The 23,094-nt window shown below is 38.5% G+C and overlaps 1 protein-coding gene, 1 long non-coding RNA gene and 1 other non-coding gene across 14 annotated transcripts in view; 2 read left to right on the forward strand and 1 right to left on the reverse strand.

Annotated features, from left to right (window-relative positions):
• Positions 1-23,094, reverse strand: part of LOC139964995 (uncharacterized) — a 202,447-nt gene that overhangs the window by 122,712 nt on the left and 56,641 nt on the right. The gene's annotated exons all lie outside the window — the stretch shown is intronic.
• LOC139964998 (uncharacterized) overlaps positions 1-23,094 on the forward strand; it is a 121,123-nt gene that overhangs the window by 83,461 nt on the left and 14,568 nt on the right. For 3 of the 11 annotated variants that reach the window (XR_011792141.1, XR_011792140.1, XR_011792143.1), the window contains 2 exons: positions 19,538-19,671; positions 20,815-20,926. This is a non-coding gene — a long non-coding RNA (uncharacterized lncRNA). Of the gene's footprint in view, positions 1-1,910; positions 2,113-11,526; positions 14,263-19,537; positions 19,672-20,814; positions 20,927-23,094 lie in introns of all 11 variants that reach the window. The other 8 variants (XR_011792136.1, XR_011792137.1, XR_011792144.1 and 5 more) reach the window with 6 other exon arrangements.
• Trnal-uaa (transfer RNA leucine (anticodon UAA)) lies at positions 11,719-11,801 on the forward strand. The gene has a single exon. It is a non-coding gene; the product is annotated as a tRNA-Leu (tRNA).

The raw sequence follows: 23,094 nt of genomic DNA on the forward strand, positions 1-23,094 counted from the left end.
TCTACGAGATGGCATACTCTTATTAGACTCTATATCAATCCGCCCTGGAGTGTTTTCCTTCAGGAAAAGGGCTAAAAAGCAGTAGGAGATCTCTTTTGATATGTTATCAATCAAGATCTTTTTTTTTTGTGGCTTGCATGTTGAAGGGCATGAATGGCAGTATATGTGGTACAAAACTTGGGTCAATTGAGGCAATTTTTAACCTCCCAGGAGCAGCGTACAAAAATTGTTTACTACTGAGTGAAGAGGTTTGTTTAAAAGTGAAGAAAACTTTAATCTCTCACAGCAAAAAATCTGCACGGCATGATACGGAAAACCGATGGTGCCATAAATGGCCAACTTGACAGCTATCCAGTGATGGGTAGCGTTTAGCTAGTGAGAACTTCTGTCTAGACTCAGAGACCACAGGCAATTTTAACCCCTTCAGGCCTCCCAGGAGCAGGGCGTAGGAAAATTATTCAATACTGAGTGAAGAGGTCTGTTTACAAGTGACGGAAACTTCAATCTCTCACAGCAAAAAAATCTGCACTGTCATGCTATGGAAAAATGATGGTGCCATGAATGGCACCATCAGCTATCCAGTGATGGGTAGCAGTTAGCTAGTGCATGAGAACTTCTATCTAGACTCAGAGACCACATTACTTGTGCAATTTAGTGTGTAAGTCAATGAGGCTTTTAATAGATGTATGCTACCTAATGCCACCCACCCTTCCCCCGGTATTTTATTGTGTTGCCAGTGTATTGTGATGCTATTATGACATCATATTTGTCGCCCTCTATTTTTCAGGCACTTTTGATAGCACCGATCACTGTAGTCACATATGCTACCTATGTGAAAAGCTGTTTCGTGTTTTCTGGGCTGTCAGTCACGTGACTTCTGCTAGAATGACAGTCAAGCCTGCCTATAGAAAAACAGCCCATCTCAGCTCCATTCGAACATTAAATTTTTACTCAATAGCATTACCTACCCCAAGTACTGCCATTAGGATTCATCCTTGAATGCACCTAAATAATTGATCAGCCACCGTGTGATTGTAAAAATAAGTGCTCTAATGGCCAGCACTGCACTTTCCTGTGTGTGAAGACAAGTTTGGCTTGACCACTGAAATGGTACACTGTGTGTTTAATGATGAAATTGTGCAGTGGAGCGTTCAGTATAGCTAGCATTCCAAACTCGGGTAGATATTCAATCTCCCCTGTTTTTGGCCGGTGGTGTTTTTTTCAGGCCATCAGTCATGTGACGTCTGCTAGTGAACCTCAATCGTGCAGATTCTGGTACTCCTGGTTTAGTCTTAATTCACTCCCGGTCTGAAATTTTTGGTTCAATAGTAGCCCTGGCTCTGACCATCGTGGCTGTATGTCTGTATTTTTCTTGTCTAACCTCTCCTAGAATTCTCTCTGTACTGTTACACGATTCGGTATCGAGACCTTATCTGTAAACCGCCTGTTTTTTGTGTAGCAATGTTTCTGTAATTCTACATTATAATCACATTTATAGACAGCTTCACCTTGTGGTATTGTGATGGGCTGTTCGGGATACGCCTGTATAGACTGTTTGCCATATATTCAACACTCTTTCTTAATAATCGTTTTAATCTCTCTATTTATACTCCCTGCACGCTAGAGCAGGATCCTGGGTCAGTTATCAGAATTAACCACCGGATCGTCCATTTTGCATTCTGTTAAAAGTTTGTACTCTTCTTGTAAATATTACCCTTACCCAATCCTTAGTGGTGTAATTTTTAGTGCTCCCGGAAAATTGTAGACTGAGTCGGTGATACAGTATCCATGCGATGAAACTAATTATTACCAACATTGTGCAAAGAAGCAAAAATACAAAACATTCAGAGCTTTAATGGCTCTATGCCTGATGTACGTTTTTTCGATCTCTGTTTCATCACTATACATAGTAACTTTCAGTGTCATAGAAGAGGATGGGGAGGCCGGAGTAACAGGAAGGACCTAGTGACAGATGGAAGGAGTGACAGGAAGGATGTTGCCATGGCAAGGAAGGGGAATGTGAGCTTATTGCTATAGCAACTGGAGGTTCTTTGGAGTTAAATCTGTCTGCTGGCACTCTTTTGCTTGTGACCTCTTTCCATCATGTCTAGGGTAAGTTAAAGGGTGTGAAGGAAGACTCGCGCAAAAATTAGAAACGTCTAATGCCGGTAATCTGACCTAGTTTCGAATGAGGTGTAACAGAAGTGTTAGACACTACCATCGATCCCAGAAAATACACACACAGCTTGCTACCGTTGGTAATTAGACACTAGGTGTACAGTCAGTACATACAGCTGCAGTCAATACCCACAGTACAGTATACAAACGATACAGCGAAGGACATCTCAGGTCCAGCTAAAGATAGCAATTAAGGTATCACGTTTCATGACTCTGCATTTTATAGCGACACAAACAAAACGTCACTTGCAAGCAACAGAAAGATAACTTTTTCAGATGGCCGCACATGGTTTGGGGCGAGTCTTCAATGCCTTTAAATTGCTATACCAGCAGATATACAAACATATTGCTACAAAAAAATCACTGAAATCGGAGGGGCAGGGGGAGGGGATAGGGGCAGGGGTGTGGAGACAGGGAACTCATACAACATTTGTACATTTACTCAGTCAATTCACTTGAAATTACCGTCAATCAAACCCAATAACAGTGCAATCATCTCTTGTCAATTTGAGGGTCTCTCTTCAGCCAAGCAGCATATCTTAGTACTTCCAACATCTGTCAGCACTTCAACAAATTGGCAAACATGTTTGTGAATGGAAATAGTTGAATTTAAATCCGATACTTATCTTTTGAGTGTCGCCGTGGAAACGGTCCTTCAAAAATGTTAAGTCAGTGAGTTTCCTTTCCTCAGTCGGGCGCAGTTGAATGACAACTCTTAACTCAAGTTCTCACTTAACTGAAGTGTCTGTCAAGTACACTGCAAGTGTTGAGACATTTTAAGGATCAATTTGCCAATAAAAACTACAACTAAAACTTTGCATTTCATGGAGAAAATAGCTCTTTAAGGCCCTTAATTGTTCGCATTTGAGATTACAAATTGCGGGGGGGGGGGGGGGGAGGGGGGAACTGATCTACCACAAGGCCGGGTATCAACTTCCTAGTGGGAACGCTGCCGTGCTCAGGATCAAAACCCACCAGTCGTGTTCTCCATTTGGAGTGAGGATGCTCATGCCACAATTAACAGGTGATTATAAGATCAGCGCGTACGGGGATCACATGACCCGTTTGAAAATCAGCCCTTTAGGAAGACTGCCTTTCAATTTTCAACGCAGGCCACTTCTTCACCTTTAAAGGTTATCAGTCTGGAAATACTGCCTGTGTGTTAAGTAATCTAATCGCCAAGCCTAGCAAAGGAAACGAGCTTGGAATGGTCACTCCCTCAGCTCAAGATTTCGCCTGTTCTACTGCGAGAGCCTATTAAAATGCCCAAGGCAGGCCAACTGTTTTGGCAGTGGTATTAAAGGGCGCATTTTCCTATGCCCAGATCTTTACTTACCTGTCCTTTTCACACTACTGCATAGATTTATACAGACCCACTGCAAGTGGATACACTGTAGTACGATATAGCTGTAGTGTGTTAATCGATCTGCAAACAATCATTGCAAGCATTCTTTGCACTGGTGTTACAAATGCTCTTTAGTTACCTGCGATCCGGCCACATGTTCCCAAATGTGGATACAACTGGGGTCAGTTCCTCCCCCCCCACTCCTTCATGAGGGTAACGCTTAGATCCTGATCCTCCTTGTGTTCTCATTTACGTGAACATGTGCAAAGGCCTATATGACAGATTGATGTTAGAAGATTACTTCATACGCTGTTAGCCATGATTATAATCACGCCCCGGTACATCACTTAATAATTTACCTAGCAATCAAAGAACCCATCTTTCATTAACAAGTTTAATAGTCACTTCTTATTATATATACTGTCATTCTGGCAAGATGGGAGGACCAATCCATCAATGCATTTATTGGAAAGGGTTCAAGAAGGCCAGCCAAACCACCCCTTACCTCTAAATCGATAGTCTTGATGGGGTTTTTGAAAAGCAAAGTACACAATAGACGGACGGTTAGTTGTAAAATAAGCCCGGATACGGAGACGATTACGCATGTAAATCTTCCTGCATTGAAAGGTACAGTCTTTCTTCCTTAATTAATCATATTGATAATTAACGAGATGTGGATGGAATGTCCACAAATTCTGTAGAATTTGGAAGATTCTAGGATAGAAAAGTGTGAGAAATGCGATTCCAAAGTTATTGTTTTCATTTCTTGCTTTTCCACACTGATGTTAAACCATATAACATGATGATGTTATAACCACAGGGATTGCACTATCCAGACAACTTATACAGGGACATCTTATAGGCAAGCACAAGGTTATATTTTTCTTTCATGGGAGTCAATTTTCCAATGATCAGATTGAAACCTGCAGCAGCATGGTACTGTGAGGTTTATTGGCTTGACAGTCAATCTATCAACTTTTCTATGCTGTTATTTGCACCGTACTATCAATTTTTCCTTTAATTGGATAACTCATAATTACGGAATTGATCTTCCACAAAAAAACACAAAAAATGATGTCAAAAGAAGGCTGTAATAAATATTGTTGTTATCTTCGCTAAACACCAATCCCACCATTCAATCCAATCACAAAACCTCAGTCATCATAATTGCTTCAAAACGTAACTTTTTTACTCCTTTTTACGACTTCAACTATTTAAATGGATGTTACTTAATGAGGATGTGTCTTCTTACTTATTTTTGGTCATTTTTGCTAAAAACCTTTTTGGCACAGAAAATATAAAATGTCTTGCACTAATTGTGTAGAAATCACACATAAAAAGTAACTTGGAAAAGGCTTTGACTTTTCTCAAGAAAGAAGTATTAAGGGATGACTTTTAGTAGGCAGAATTTTGGTCTTGATTTATACAGCATCATACTCCAACAGAAATGACTGATAGTGCATTTGTATGTGTCTATAGGTTCTATGATACTGTTGTAACAGTATCAATACTAAATAAATAGAAAATATATACAATATTTTGTTTTACAATCCTAACATAAAATCAACCAGAGATTAACCCTGCATGCATGATGAATAATAATTGGTTTGGTCATCCCAATTTCCAAACATTTAAAACAGACGCAAACTCATTATTTGCTTTGATCGCGATAGATAAACAAGTGATGGTTCATATTTGTCATGAAATCAAAGAGTCGTGTAATTGATATATAGCTGTTTGCCTACATAGATAAAGTTACACTACATCTGCAGGATCTCTGGAAATAAACAAACAAAATAAACAAATTACACAGATAAACCAGAAAGCCAGTTTGGCTTTGTGATTCAATTGTCATACAAAAATTTGCTCAAAATTCCAATAATTATCTGACTAGTGTAGAGCAATTAGCGAGTTAAATTTGTCCAAGAATTAAGTGAACACCACAGAAAGATCAGAGATTTCCAGCTCTTTATTTGTAGCACTCCCTGGTGGGCATCAATTTACAGATGATAGAAATTTAATTCTTAAATGTTTCAATATCCTGATAGAACAGACTTCATATGTGAAATATAGACACATATAGATGTATGGATAAATGGACATTTTCTTTAACCAAATTTGAGCTAGCAAATCAGCTCTGCTGCCAACCATCCCTTTATTGTTATTAACGAATGAGAGTTACAAGACATTGTTTATACACTGTGAAATATATTCACAACTTTACTGGCAAAAGCAAAAGTCATCTAGTATACTAGTCTTGGCCAAGTCGTTTGTAATACTGTTTTTCTCACGTGCAAACTGTACATGCCTCAGAGTCGGTTTCAGCCTACCACGAATTTGTTCGCCCACTGCATTTTACATGCCCGAGGATCTGTCCCATACAAACGTCTTGGACATTTCTCCAAATAGGGGCATGAACTTCTGCGAACCACAAAATCTTTATTCATGTTATTATTACGAAATTGCGTGTCATATGTGAGATCAAGTTTATTCCACCGTAATTACCGACCGTCTCGCAGTGTACAAACCAATCTTAGGCCAAGTGATTGTTCACTCCGGGAGGCAGGGCTTGAATATTAACAGTTTGGGGGAAGTGGGCCTAATTGGCAAACCTGATTCGCTTCTTGCTTTTCTGAAGCAACTTTTCCAAAATCAAAGGAAAACAAAAGAAAGCTTGGGAGAAATTTGCAAGACCCTAGTATCAATCTAAAGCGTTGTCACGGGCGCTCTCTGGACAGTACAGTGAATAGATACAGGAAAATAGCTTTGTGAAAAAGAAAGGTACACTAGGCTGTACATACTAGGAACTTAACAAGGCTACTAGTAGACAAGAAAATGGCAAATTTTAAGACTATTTGAGATAACCTGCTCTTCCATTGAAGTTCAGAGGGTGAAAACTGATAAGAGCAGTTTGGGTGTATTTAAAGCAAGACTATATCAACACTTTGAAGCAGATTTAACTCTTAAATGATTGTATGTTTTATTGAAGACCTATGGAGCTCCTTCAAATAACTAAACTGAACTAAATTTGACCAAGCTAGGTTCATCACCAAAGAAAATCAAAGCATTGGAGAATTCACAGAATTAAGTTTAACTTTAATTTGGGAGTTACGATGTTTTAGAAGTTTTTCAGACTTTGACACCTGTTGACCTCATGTGACCTTGGACCTCTACAAATTTCAATAGGGTTCTTGCAATCACCAAGTTGGATTAACATCATAACTATGAAGTTCTAGAAAGATGTACTTCTTGAGTTATGGTGTTTACAAGGTTTTCAGATTTTGACTTCAATGTTGACTGCAAATGACCTTTGACCTCCACAAACTTCAATAGGGTTCTTATGGTGGCATAATCCTATAAGCGTCGATATCAATCCGTTCAAGTGTTCTCCTTCAGGAAAAGTGCCAAAAGCAGCAGGAGAACCATATAAATTTGTTTTAACGCATTTAACGTACAACTGTACACATCCTCCATACACACCAATCGGGTTCAAAGGAAAACGAGAGAACGTGAACTTTGTAGCGCTCCTGTGATGTCATACATGAATGATATTATCTAATACATGGATTTTATGTACACCCAAGTGCACACTACTGATTAGAGAGAAAACCCAATTTAACAATGAAAGTTGTACATATATAGGGACCTGGATGGATTTCCAGGTCATGTTTCTTCTACGGTGAACAATAGGGTTGAACTTTTAACCGCACAGTGTTTAATCAAACCTATTGACATAATACAAGGCTGACTGATTATTCATAGAGTGAAATAGCCAATGATATCCTTTTCTGTTACACTCCTGACACTCCCACATAGGGACCTACAGTAACCTAATCAGAAACCATTGCAATGAAAACGCCCTCAAAAATGACTATTCATAGATCACACGCAAATCCTCGTGGAGTGGCCTGCGCCCGCCTCGCCTTGAATACGTGCACAGTGCATGTGCATTCGTGTACGTAGGTGTGCACACGCTTGATATCAGTACCGCATACGTACATGCATACATACGCAACCGTACAAGCCACGCCCATTCAATCAATCAGGATATAGAATGAGGCAATAGATACATTATTCATTGGGTTGGCTGGACTATTGACAGCTGTGAAATTGACAGTGGAAATGCGACACTCTTCCATTGAAACAAATTGATATGCATCTTTTTGGATATGTTATCAATCAGGAGCTGTTTTTTTTTTCTTTTGATTGGATGTTAAGAGCATGAATGGACGTACATGTGGTGCAAATATTGTGTCAGTTGTGGCAAGTTAAGACCACTCTAGTCCTCCTAGGAGCAGTGGTACCAAAAAAAATGTACGACTGAGGAAAGAGGTTTCTTTGCAAGTGACGAAAAATTCAGGCTCTCATAGTAAACAATTTAGCATGGTCATGATACGGAAAATGGATGGTTCCATGAAACTCCAACTTGTCAGCTATCCAGTGATGGGTAGAGTTTAGCTAGTGGGAACTTCTAACTAGACTTAGAGACCACATTACTTTTGTGATTTAGTGTTTAAACCAATGGGGCAATTAATAGGCGTATGCTACCTTGTATTCACCTAAGCTGTATCTGCATACAGTACCATGTATGACTTTCAACAAAGGTTTGTACTTTTTGAGTTATCATGTTTACAAAGGCTTCAGAGTTTGACCTCTGTTAATCCCAAATGACCATTGAACTTCACAGTAAAGTATATTTGGTTCTTGTACTCAATTAGACAGATCCACATACTAAGGAAGAAAGTTTATCCACTATTAAATTTTTGAGTGACAGTGTTTACAAGCAAGTGGTAAATACACACACACACACGCACACGTGCTATAACCATTGCATAGGTTCCTTCTGCCTCTAGCTGTCAATGAATCAGCAAATATACCATTCAGGTAACAAGAGCGAAGGATATGGAATATTAAGTGGCGACAACGAGCACTGGGCCCAAACACATGTCAATGTTACCACTTCAAAAGTGCAAGAGTGTGCACATTGTTCAAGACTAAGTACGTACACACCAGCAAAGTGGGCTGCAGCCCGTAAGAACACAGTAAACAATTTGGCGGGAAAAAGATTGATGACTATCAGACAACCGCCTGACGAGTGTAGAATGTCTTCATTTAGTTATTTGCTTATGTTTATTTGTGAAGATGGCGTATGTTTCCATATACTTGTAAGGATTTTGACCTTACAAGCAATTTCAATAGCTTTCTGTCATAACTCCTCTACAGCTATCTTCTACTTAATGTATTTTCGATCATATCATGTTGTTGATTGGTTGAAATACTTGATTTGAATGGAAAAACTGTTGCTGGCTAATATGATGATGTAGATGTAGGGTAGAATGTCAATACAAGTCAAGATATCCTACCAACAATCGATAATGTTATCGGACAACTCAAGAGTTGTCTGAAGATCGCTCAACGCGTGAAACTCTGAGTAACAACTTATAGTGTTCCACTAGTCTCAACATATATATATATATATATATATATATATATATATATATATCATCAGGCAATGACAAATACAGTCGCCAACTCGCCCATGGCGACTAGAATTTTGCGACTGGCTAGCAAAAATGCATTACGCTCAACATTTTGGCGAGTGGCTCATTCGATCACTGCCTTTATACGATAGGCTTACTATTAACTTGTGAGCCAATCAACAAAGGCCTAATGTTTAACATCACAGTAGAATTATCAAGTGCACTGTTACAAGTATGTCCTAAGGAATAGCTCTGTTCATCAGCTCGAAACAAATTTGAGACTAATCTCTCAAACTAAATGATACACGATAGGTGTAACCAAAATGGAAAACAACAAACTTAATTGCATGCATAACGACAACTCAAACACGGGTACCCTGTGTGTATCATCGGTAAAAATGCAGTGTTGTCAGTAGGTTAACCGCAATCGTGCGATAAGGCCTACCTGACATGTCAATAAGTAAAAAAATTGTATCGTAACAACTACTAGTGTTCCACTAGTCTCAACATATATTTCGCTCTGTCCACCGGACATAGAGCACTCTGATCAGATAGTTGTAACTTGTACATAGTGAAAATTAATAATTCAATCATTGTTTTCCTTCGATCACTCTTAGGATAAAGTGCTATTTGTGTCTACTAATTTCAAGCAGTTTAATGTACGATAGTTTTCAGAAACCTTTGAAATTAACTTCTAAAATCAGTGTAACTGTTCAATACTCAATTATTGTTCCTTCAATCATTTGGGTATTTTTTTTCCAATCAGATGAATTGTCAAACTTTTTACAAATTTCTGATTTGCTTAAAATTGCAATGTGATTGACATCCCAATTATCAAAATAGAATTGGCTTAAGAATCCCATCAGATCAAAATCTTTCAAATCGTTGATCCACTGCTCCCAATCCTCACTTTTGAAGGGAAATGTCCCTGGTGGGGTTATTTGGAATTGGGTGGCCATATTTGTGGCGAACTGCAGTTAATACTAGTGCCCAGATAGTAGCGTTAATGTTATTGTATAGGTCCAACGGTATAGGTTACGCACGGCAGCCTACAAATACAATATAACAATGCTGTAGGTACCGTACAGTATGTTTGCCCTGTTCACTTTGACATGTTCTGCAGACAGTCATAAAAACTGACTTACCAGCAAGGATTTTGCCAATTTCCGCTTAAAATGGCCTATTTCTGACACCATGTAGTGTTATACGCTTAGTCCTTCAGGTTACACTAAGAATAACAAAGAAAGGATGAACATGATTCTTCTATTTATGTCTGTTTATTGAATGGGTTCAGCGATTGTTCATAACAAGCGGTGGGAACCTCTTCTAGCATGAATAAGCTGTGTCTCATAGCTCTCAATGCGAACACAACATAAAATACCGTATACATACAGATACTTCAGAATGATTACATGACATGGGGTAGGCCTATCCTACTATAATGTGGGAGTAGGCCTATCCTACTATAATGTGGGGGTAGGCCTATCCTACTATAATGTGGGGGTAGGCCTATCCTACTATGATGTGGAATAGGCCTACCCTTCTATAATGTGGGATAGGCCAATCCTACTATAATGAGGGGTAGGCCTATCCTACTTAATGTTGGGTATAGCCTTATAGGCCTATCCTTCTATATATGCAGAGTAATATACAAGCATGACAGCGTTTCCTTATAACCACGAAGAAGTCGTGTTACTCCTGTGCAGACCTACATAGACCTACTCTTAATTATGTCAGGTCTGTGCTGTACCAGACTAGCACTTTTTTCTCTAAGGGGAGTCGGTCACCCCCTCCCCTTAGACTTTTTCCCCAGGCCGCACACTCAGTGCACCTTACTATGTCACCTGTTTTAAATGTTGAATGATCATACAATTTGCATCGTAAATTATGATCTGATTGTGTGATGTTATTACCCCAAGGTTAGGCTAGGCTTTCTCTTAATGGGGTGTGTTAGGGTACACATGAGTTAAATGCCAGTGTGTGAGCCTACGTTCTATAGTGTAAGAGCTGAAAACTACCATTGTGTTTGAGTAATGACTGGTTAAGTACTGCAAATGGCACCGTCATAATCTCTGATGTATGTAACAATATGTGTCAGATTATAAAGCCTAAATGACAAAATAAATTGACAGTGTTTGTCAGAGCATCGCTTGAGGTGTTAGGTAACCTACGTAACAGGGGTTCTATAGTCGTTACATGATATAGGCCTACACAAATCCGACCCCAAATCTGGATGAATACAATGGTACGGTAAAATATAACAGTTCAAAACTTAATATTTGTTTAAACTGATCGATATAAATATATATACAGAAGAAACATTGTTGTATGCACTGCGTAAACAAACCTTTATAGTACTTATCTTTAGTGGTCTTGCTTGTAGAGATATGATGGGGTGCAATGCTTCATGTGGGGTGCATGTAGGTCTACTTAGAGATGACCCTGATGACGTACACGTACCTGAACCAATCATGCTGTGTATCTGACCATCTTATTTGAATTATGCATATTTACTATCTACAGGTGGGATGAGTAACTCCCGACTGACAGGCCAGAGGGACATTATAACTACTGTATGTAAAAAGTAACAGAGGGAATTTCCGGTTATGTTTACTTTGCATTGATTGTAATATGTAACCGATTTCATCCACGATACAAACAAGTTCCTTACAAATAGATGTTAACACTTATATCTGACTTTATGATGGCAACAGCGATGCCGTGGCCGAGTGGTTAAGGCGTTGGATCTAAGTTCCATTGGACAAATGTCCGCACGGGTTCGAATCCCGTCAGCATCGGAAAGTCTTTTTTATTATTTGACTGTACACAAGGAGTATAATGAAGAAGAAAAAAAAGGTAAATTGTAAACTAAAAATAAAAAACATTCCACTGTTGACATTTGCCACCTGTATTGAACATTGCTTGTTCTGTTTTGCTCGGGTGCTATTATAACATTGTTCTTTGGTTGTGTTGTTACCCTAGGTCAGATAGTTATGACTTAGAGGATTGTCATTTGTATTCCCTTTGGGAGTTGCTGTTTTTAGTTTTTAGCAGACTAGGTTGATTGTTTGGGATTGTCCCAAGTATAGTTTTGGGGGTGCAATCTAGATCAGTATGGGGGTCAGTGTTGTGTTGGTTAGGTATTGCCCGCACCTGCCTGACGGGACATTGGTCAACATAGTGGTCTGGGTCCACTTGTCTAGAGCTATAGTTAGTAGCGTTTATGTAGGAGACTGTGGAGGACAGTGTGCAAGCGGACAGTAAGTGAACCCTGGATAGTTGAAGCTAGCCCTAGCTCCTATCAATCTAATAGACCGTGTTCTGTCACTATAGCTGACTAAGCTATAGTTGTCCTTTACCTTAAGTTTGTTGAAACTTGGTAACGACGTAAAATTAAATTCTTCAAGCAGAATTAGTTACCCGCCAATCTGGCTAAGACTGGTAGATAGAGCTAACCGTTTGTGGAAAGTTAAGTATGCAGGACACATGGTGCTAAGGGAGATGTCCCATAGTTGATAAGGGTAGGGTATAGGGTTTGCACTAGGTGAAATTACTCCATCATTGGTAGGGGCCCACCTTACAATTTTTAGGATTGGAGCTTTGTTAATGTTTCTTTGTCATTACCTATGCGGGCTATTTTGCAACAATTTCTTGTGCTCAAGCTGCAGAGTCATAAGTGTTGGCAGATCTATATGGCAAGTTATATTATTAGCGCACCAGGCGATCACATGTCATCCACAGGGCCCTTACTGAACTAGTACTGGTATTTGAGTTTGGTGTTTAATAGTATGTTTTTTCTTAATCTTCTGTTTGGTTTAGATAGTTTGTTAGTTGGATTTTGTTTAGTTTTGGACTAGCAGTTGCTGGTCGAGGACGACCAGATTTTGTGAGGGGAGTGTGTAGCACCCATAATTTTTGGTAACTTAGGAAGTACTAGAATTTAGATTTCCCCCTCTCTGTGATAGGTACCCCCTACAATTTCTTGGTGCTCATTGAGTTCAATGGCCTGTCACTTCATTGCAGGAAGTCTTAATGACTAAGCCTGTATTCTTGGAATGACATTGCATGCTCTGTCCTCCATGTGTACCAGAGAGTAAAACCACCACATAACCCATTAGCGAGCTAAGCTGTCCCCAGAGTGCAAACAGGTGACCCACTGTTCACCTCTTTGTGTAAGAACTCATTCTCTGGGACTACGTCACTAAGTTGTTTACACCTGTTGTCTTAGTGGTTATTGAGAAATGTTGGTGTTTTCCGGTAATGAGTAGGCCGATCAGCTGGTCATTTATCTCCTTATTTGGGCTGGGCAGGAAGTGGTATTGTTTTAGGGTACTGTCCCCTGGCTCTATAAGAAGGCCAGTTTACCAGTGATCTGTGCCACTCACTTGACAGCCCTCAGCCGTCGTTAGGATGTCGGAGACATCATCATTAGAAATTACTCTATCATTTCTAAACAGGTATGAACCACATTGTATTTTCAGAAGTAAGCTACTTAAGTTTAATAGTAATGTTCAGTTACCCTGTGATGGCTCCAAGCACACAGAGATGTATTATATCTAATTTAATTAAAGTCATACCATCGATTGATATACTTTGCCATCCGTTGTGTAATTTAGTATAACTATGTGTTTCATTGATAATGATATATAGCAAATGTTGTTTATTCCATTATGATTATTTCTGTATTGTGTACTCTATAAGTTACACTAAGCCTATACATGATATGCTACATGTATACTAGAATTTACCCTTTTGTAGAATCCATATTAGCTGATGGATGGTCTGTAGCTCCCTTGGTGACAGTTATTGTTAGAGGTTGACCCTAAACAGTTCTGCTATACTGTTTGTTGGTACATATGCTATGTTTATGAGAGACTTATCATATAGGGTATATATTGTGTTAGGTTATTTTAGTATTTATGCATTTAGTTGTCTATTAGGAACATGCTAGTAATTGGGTTAGGGCAATTAGCACTTGACTGAGACTTACTGCATTGGTGTCCGTCATTGACTGCCATGTCGGCTAGATGTGAGCTATATTACTTAAAATGCTATTTACTGGAAACATATTTCATTTATATTTAACCTTAATGATTAGAGTGTACTTGTTGTAGATTTGTCCCATATTTTAGTTGGCACTGAGCCCATTGTATCGATTATATTTGTTACGTAAGTTAGGCCACTCACTTGACAGCCCTCAGCCGTCGTTAGGATGTCGGAGACATCATCATTAGAAATTACTCTATAATTTCTAAACAGGTCCTTGGTTTGGGTGGGCGTGACTAAACGCCCTGGTCTTAAGATGCCCCCTCCCCACCAGGCCATGATGTTCCCCGGATCCGAAAGTCGGTCGAGCGGGTCTAGAGAGGGAGTGAGCCCCAACCCCCAGCTATATAGTGATCCATCCCGAGATGGGATTGACTGTGTTTTATTGTTAATTATTGTTAATGACAATTAGTTACATTTGTTGTTTATTACCATTGCTATTCTCTTTTCTCTTTCTTCGTGTCGTAGTTATGAATAAATATCTCGCATAACTATATATATACCTTATGTGTTATTCTGTTTGTTTGTGTGTTGAGTCAGACGAGCCAGTAGTTACAGCAGTAGTAAGGTAGGGTCCTTATACGTCACAAGGTGCATTGTTGATATGGTTGCGCTTAAGGACATCGAGTATCTCGGTGCAGGTAGTTGACCAAATTACAGCCGAAGAACCCCCGCTTCCCTAAAGGCTAATGTCCCCTGGATGGGAGCGATCAACCTGGGGTGACACACAGATAAAACAAAAAACATTCAATTCAGATTGAACTGGGGAAACTTCATGGTTCTGATTGTAACAAAGCAGCTGTTATTATAATTCAATTGTAAAAATATGTTTTCAGTTGACGGTGCTGATTTATAATCATTAACACCGTAAAATTTAACACCACTGTGCATCTTTGTGTCGAGTTTGCCACAGTGCTGTGTTACGTTAAGTACCTGGCCGTTTCAGGAGAGTAGGAATTATAGTCCTAGCTGAAAGCAAAATTAGACTTGTTTCCTTTGCTAGGTTCGGTGAATTGATTACGTAACACACAGGCTAATGTTCCAGACTAATAACCTTGAAAGGTGAAGAAGTGGCCAGTGGCGAAAAATGAACGGCAGTCTTACCTTAAGGGCGGATTTTCAATTGAACGCCAATTGATTATGTGCGTTGCAATGCTGAATACTGAGCTCGACCCACTGGCCGGCCTGGGTCCGATCCGTAACGTACTGTACACCCTCTGAAGTCACTTTTAAACCAAACAAGTAGCTTAAATGTTTTATCATGATCATTGCCATATTAAGTATTTCTTTGAGGTTTGGCACACAGGGTAATTAAGTAACCCAATATAGCCAAGATTATATAGTGTACAAACATTTGAATAAAATATTATAAACCAGAATACTTGACACACTTTTATAACCACAGAATACACTATCACATAATACAAGCAAACAGACAAATAAATAGAGTAATAATCAAAAGAACAGCAATGTTTACTATATAACTTCAGCTGCAGCATGATGTGTGTATAGCCCCCATGATAAAGTTAAACTACTTGTGGCTCAATGTGTTTATGTTATTGATACATTATTACACTAAAACCACCAAAAAGAAAAGAGTGTGTGTAGTACGCGTACTTTGGAGAACTGCCAAGCAATGAAAGTGGTGTATATTTAGATTGGACTTATGCTACTTATCATGCGGTCTGGAAAAAAAAAATCCTGTACAAAATGCTTTTTTACAAGTAAAGGTAAACTAAATGTTTCTCAGTGTGAAATGTTCTGAAATTTTCATACTATATTATACAGGAAACCAATAGATCGCTAGATAAGAGTACACTTCACCTGTATATAATAACCTTATTAATTCCTGGGCAATGTAATCAATGCTGGTTGCCTGCAGTTCGTTTCCTTGTATTATTTACCTTTTATGACAATGTAGTCACATAGATTTCACGGAAGCAAATATAATTAAAACACTTAACAAGATTCTTCAACAAATGGTACAGTGGCCGAGTGGTTAAGGCGTTGGACTTTAGATCCAATGGAGTTGATCCATCGCGGGTTCGAACCCTGCCTGTACCACATTTATTATTATTATCAGTATTATTATGTTTGTCCTTTGTGTATATACCCAAATGATGGAATAAAAGTGAATAAAATAAGACACATATAGAAGGAATTTACAACCCAAGTACTAGTGAAGGAGGTCCTGAATAAAGGGTAACTGGTTTACAATATTTCTTTGATTTCTAAATTTATGACAAACATAAAGATGAGTGGGGTGGGGGATGGGGTGTGGGAGGGGGGGGGCATAATTCAGTTTTAACCAATTTGAAGTGAGAAATATATACCAGGGTGAAGTAAGGCAGATCCTGTCAGTGTTAATGTAATTGGGGAAGGGTGGGGGGGCGGGGGGCGGGGGGTTTCTTTGAAATATTGACATGACGGCCTAAATATTGTGATTGGTAAATTTGATAAAGATGGTAAATTGCAGATAAGTTATTTCTATTTCAGATTTAAACATTAAATCTTGATTCACCGCACCAGCACCCGAGAACGTCACTTGACTTTTTCAATTTAGATAAAGCAAATATTGAAAGTTTACATTATAATGCCAAGATATACTTGTACATTTAGAGTCACAGTGAATGTAATGGTTTGCTATAAACAGTTTATGATCTGTACGCATATATAGTAATGGTATAAAGTCTCAAATGTCATTTTCTCTCAACCTATAAATCAGATATGCAAATTAATAGGAAAGACTGTTAATTGTATTGTATTTTTTCAGGGGATTCATCATTAATACGAAAAGCAATCTGGACATAAGTTTCTTTGAAATAGGTTAAACCACGACAGTTAGACTTGCCTCGACTTCAAAGGCTCACAAAAGTCTTGGAATCATTTGTTAGAAATCTGCTACAATTTGAAGAGGACTTCATGGGATGGTGGGAAAGGGAGAGAAAGGAGGGAGGGAAGTAGGACGTTAGGAGACTGCACAAAGAAGTCATATTGACTTGAGTGGATTGACTTGAGCATGGCAATAACTCTGCAATTTCAGGTTTCATAACTGAATATTGTCTGTTTTTATACAATATTGATCAATAACTAGCCTACAGACTTTATTCCCTATATACAGTATATATATATATTATCCAGTCATGAAATTTGACTATTTTTTTAATATCGTTTGGGTATCCATATCTGATCCATGGGCAGAACAAATATGGCAGCTTCATAATGAACCAGTTCTTAGTTCCGACTTGTAACAAGTTCTCCAGATTTAGGGATTTCACAAGTTAAGTATTCCTGTATATATATAGCATACAGCTCAAGTGCTGAAAATCGTAAGCTACCTGTAAGTCAAGGGAAGTGTCTTTGTTGAGAGGAATGAAAGTCATTTGTTTGTTTCAAAGATTGAATAAACACTTTTGGTGAACTTTCATATTTACAGAGCACCAAGCTTTATAGCGATACAAACAGGTAGTTTGTTACGTTCATATTAACACATAAAAATAACTCTATAATAACATCGCTGGTGCTGTGGCCGAGTGGTTAAGGCGTCGGACTTTAGTTCTGATGGAGTCAATCCGCGCGGGTTCGAACCCTGCCAGCGCCAAAGCTCTTTTCCATTATATTATTGTACACAACGAGTATAACAGAGAGCAAAAGGACAGGAGAGAAGGGAAAAACAGAAACTCCAAAAAAAGTAAATTGTTGGTCAAAATAAATGAAAGTTACAAATAATTAAGGCCTGATGTTTCAACAGTCTAAAAAACCAATCTTCTGTCCGATTAGAATGACAAACAATCACGAACAACAGTGTTGAAGAATAATTCAATATACTTTACAATTTGCAGAGTAGGTGTAACAAGGATATCCAATGTACAGAGGTAAATGAGGGAGTTAAGTGATTATTTAACGATGATTAGGAAGGGGGATACAAAACACATATCACTGTGAATGGACAGAATCTAGGGAGGATTTAGGGACCATGCTCTGGGGAGCTATAATTTCACTTAGTAATCTATTCATTTCACAATGTTGCAATTATGATGTCTGTCCATAAATTACAGTGTCTTAAGATGCAGCCTAAACTATGACAGTGACCAATATCCAGAAGTTTCACAGTTGAAGACCACATTTTGAACTGGGTGGTACTTGTATATATATATAACTTGACATTTCTGACCCCATGCATTAGCTTTTCACACAACTTTGACGACCTTCGATCAATCTATGAGAACTAATGTAGTTATATATTCATTTGGTTGCTCCTAACAAGTAAGTATGATGAGAACAAATTTGTTTCCCACAAGTACTATTTTTTACTTATTATTGTAATGCGCGTGCGGGCTATAATATTGGCAGTGGTGGCCAAGTGAACGATACCTACATGACTGGACGTTGAAACTTACAGTTTCATATAGAGCTGTTCAGAGCTTCCAGTTTCAGAGCCTACCTGCGTAGCCAACTTATTCTGAGCCTGTCATGCTGCCTAGCCAACTTTTTGTGATTCTGAGCCTGTCAAGGCTCTCACAAGCGCCCTCACTTTGTAGGTACCTACATGACTATACTCCCTGGTGTGTGTTCCGTGCAAAAATAACACAATAAACAACCGAAATGTTCTTCCTAAAAACTGCAAGCACTCTACCCACACTACGATACTGTGTATTTGCAGGCTTGCAGGCAATGCAGTTCTTGTTTCCATTTGGATTTTCTTATTCTGGTTCAGTTTTTCGTTCACTTTACATTAAAACATTTAGATTTTCATGGCATCAAATGACATGTTTACAATGGGCTATACATTTCCCAAGGATAAATGTTGTTGATACGGCATAAAGTTACAAAGAACAATGTTGTCGTGGATACAACTAAATACCCCAAATCAAATATGGATTTACATCTTTAATTTTATTTGAATCTATATGACAAAACATGATGATTCTCCATTTGAAAGAATACTGTATTTTAATCCTACTCTTGAAAATGTGCTTATGAATTTATTATCTGTACACTTTGCCAAACTTAAAGGTTTAATTTAGAAAAATGGCAGCAAACTCTATGAGCATCTCTGTCATCGAGAGAAACCTTATCTCCAGGATAGATTGGATCCACTTAGTGTTAAGGATTGTTTTCATTATAACCACTGCAGCTTTTTATAGCAAATCACATCTTAATGTTGTGGGGAGACAGGTAAGCGGGGAACGAAGCAAATTAACCATTATCATTACTTTGTATCATATTAAATGTATTACTTTCAACAAGGTAATACATCTATTCAATTACCTTGAACTAATTAACAGCTTCCTGAGAATTGTTTATGAAAGCTAAGGTGATTAATTGTTTAATTAGTTTATAGCTTTTAAATAAGTAAGCTTATTGACATAATATCTTAAAGAAACAAATAGAGATTCCTTTGATAATTTGTAATTGATTGTTTATTTATGTAACTATAAGTCTGTCTGTCTGTCTATCTATCTATAAATATTGAAATTTTTTATAGTTGAAAATCCAGAACATGAAAACACTCCAGCCTCCACCGGGATTCGAGCCCGGGCTTCCCACTTTATACGCTGACACTCTAAACATCTAGGCTATGGACGCTGATTGTATGTCCAGAGGTTCGAAACCTGTAAAGTAGGTCATAATTCCACTGTAGGCATTTGCTACCTGTATGGAACAATGCTAGTTCTGTTCTATTTTGCCTTTATACACTAGAGATGGTGCTAATCCACTCATGAATGAAAGTTAATAATAGACTTGTGACTCCCTTGGACTGTATTGTATAATATATGACAGTTACAATTAAAGTAGGTCATAATTCCACTGTTGGCATTTGCCACCTGTATCGAACAATGCTAGTTCTGTTTTGGTGACATTTTGCCCTTTTTAGGTGGTGCTAATCAACTCATGCATGGACGCTAATTATAGACTTGTGACCCCTTGAACTATACTGTATAATATATGTAAGGCTCCATGACCTCGCATGGACTGACAAAGAGTGAACAGAATGAGGAAATCTTGCAATTTCCATATATGTACATTCTTTACATGTTTTTAAAGATGATGCAATATCATTATCAGAAAAAAATAAAGAGTAGCTAAATGGTATCAGATTGGGTTAAGGGATAATTAGGTTAACGCCATACAGAAGGGGGTGCTATTCTTGAGTTAAGTTAACAAAATTATCAAAAAGAAAAACTGGATGTTATTTGTAAATGTGCAACACATACTTGACATATCACACCTCAGCTTGCTTCAAAATTCACATTAAGGGGGGGGGGGGGGGGGGGGAAGCATATAAGCTTCAATCGAACTTCAATCGAAGATCATAGACGAACAAATGGTGCATAGGAAAAGGAAATGTCAGAATTTTACCGGGGAAATTTATTTATTTTATATCATTATCAAACAAATATGTGAGTGAATAATTGAAAATTGACTGGGAAATGTTAGAAGAGAGCAAAGACCTTTATGGCTAGAATGGTATTATAAGCCAATTCACTCAACCAACTTGAAGCTATCCAACCCCTTAGTTGGTGGCGATCTATACTGTATAACCAATTATTTGTTGGGGGCAACAGTCAGAAACCACAGTATACCTTGCATACCATGAAACCAGGAATCATGCACGCCCCTGGCCTGTTTTCATTCGATACGGCCCAGAAGGTGGCAGAAAAGGGATTTCATGAGAAATTTGTCTGTTTTATACACTAAAAAAAGAGTAAGTTTTGATTAACAGAAAACTGGAAATGAATGCTGGTTTTGTTATTCCTGCAGGTCCCTGACGTGTCTTTCTTCAAACACTGTCACCAAACTGTGTACCAGCAATATGTCACAAGATGTACAGTATGTCAGTTGTTTGCAGAGCTTGAACTGGATAATTCAGCAGGTAAGCGACATAAGTGTTGTACAGATAAAACAAACAAATTTTCAATTCTGATTGAACTGGGGAAATTTAGTTCTGATTGTAACAAACAGTGGCGTAGGAAGGTACTTTTGAGTGGGGGGGGACTGAAGACTGATGGCCGGCCTGGGGGAGGGGTCTAAGGGGAGGGGGTGTCCCCCTACCCTTTGGAATTTTTGGCATTTCCAGGTAGCCTCAGATGCAATTTGGTGCAATATAGCACACTTCAACACCCACTCCATTTTGTAAACTTAATTTTGTATTTTCACCAGGCCTTAGATGCAATTTGGTGCTCCAAATGAGATTTTTTTTCTCATTTGGAAAAAGGGGTTTTCTGACTTGCGAAGCGGGGGGCGGAATGATACTTCCGCCCCTCCACATTTTTCACTGGGGGGCTGGCGCCCCCCCGGTTCCTACGCCCTTGGTAACAAAGCAGCTGTTATAATGCAATTGTAAAAATATGTTTTCAGTTGCTGGTTTATAATAATAATAATAATTATAAATGAGACTTATATAGTGCCAAATCAGTAGACAAAAGTCACTGCTCAAGGCACTTTACAGAGAAAGCAGATTAATTTACAAAAGAACAAGTGGAAAGAAGGGTCTTAATTAGACTTTTGAATGTAGAAAGTTTACAGCAAGTTTGAATGTGATCTGGTAACGTGTTCCAGAGATAAGAGCCCGAGTATAATTATTAACACAGTAAAATTTAATACCACTGTGCACCTTTGTGTTGAGTTTGCCACAGTGCTGTGTACCTGGCCGTAAAGTACCTGGCCGTTTCAGGAGAGTAGGAATTATAGTCCCAGCTGAAAGCAAAATTAGACTGGGTCTAAATTTCCAACCACAGCAGTAGCAAGATAAAAAATCAAAACTACGGCGTGAAATGGTTCCCTAAAGGTAATGAGGGCGGTATTGCAGAACTTAGCATGCATAGTCACGAAATGCGTGACCTGATTATTTCACTTTGGCTTCGGCTTTGAGTACTACGTTTTCTGTGTGTTTGCCGCATCGGACGAATCTAAACCGTCATAGTAATTACTGACTTTTCGATCCGCGTTACTGTCATTACCGACTTTGCAATCCGCGGTCCCCTTTACAATTTTGCAAGGTGGTTAAGACTGATGCCATGGTTTTCTCTTTCAGGCAACCAAAGTGATACAGTCAAAAATTGGAAATGAAAAAATCAATCATTATCCATTTTGTGAGAATAATTATTGCAAGATTTCCCTCATTGCTTTAATTATATACTATTGCTCTGTGATAATTGTTACAGCTTTGCACCTCACATTCCTGCATGGTGTTTGGAATCTCTTCAGTTATGAAAGCCATTTCAGATGGGAAAACCTTAGATTGCTCTTGAATGAAAAACCCACCTTACTACAACACAACCATGGATCGAACCCAAAGCGCCAGATTCCTGTAATAGCCTCATCCTTCAAATGCCACCTGCAGGGTCGTTCCTGCGGCACATATACCTTATATCACTTTTTCTTGAAAAATCTTCTGTGCACCTCTATGTAAGTTTTGCAACTGGTTAAACTGTACAGTCAGTCTATTAACAAAATTTTCTATGCAGAGCACTTCCTCAAATATGTTATGTTTATCAATTGAGATTAGAGCAGTTGTATTTTGATACCATAGTATATATGCGGGTTATAAGGGTTTTTCGTCAACTTTGAACTTGGCACATTATGCACAATACATTGAATGTCTATATGCAAGGATGGATAAAACGCCCTACAGTCATACTAAATGCTGCATGCAGTGTGGAAATTTGGTAGCCTACTGTATATATTCATTTGCATTATAAGTATAGCATACACCAATGTCCCCAGTGACTTATCTATTACAAGTCTATTTTAGAAGTTTCTCACTTGTTACAAGCTATCCACCACTATAGGTATTTATGGTAAATTGCAAATCTAGCAAATTGCAAGCTAAAATTTGGAGCCACCAAGATTACTGATGAGTGACTATATGTTGAGCATTTAGTCTTCACATGGAAGGAGGACGATACAGTGTAGCCAAAAGAATAGGCGACAAAATAGCTAAAAGAAAGGAACCCGATACAACGTTTATCAAAGAATTGGATAGTTTATGGTGACCCTACCTTTCTAATCCTTTATCATGGTTTACTCCTGATATACCTT

This window comes from Apostichopus japonicus, chromosome 23 (assembly GCF_037975245.1).
Source record: "Apostichopus japonicus isolate 1M-3 chromosome 23, ASM3797524v1, whole genome shotgun sequence".
Lineage (NCBI taxonomy): Eukaryota > Metazoa > Echinodermata > Holothuroidea > Aspidochirotida > Stichopodidae > Apostichopus > Apostichopus japonicus.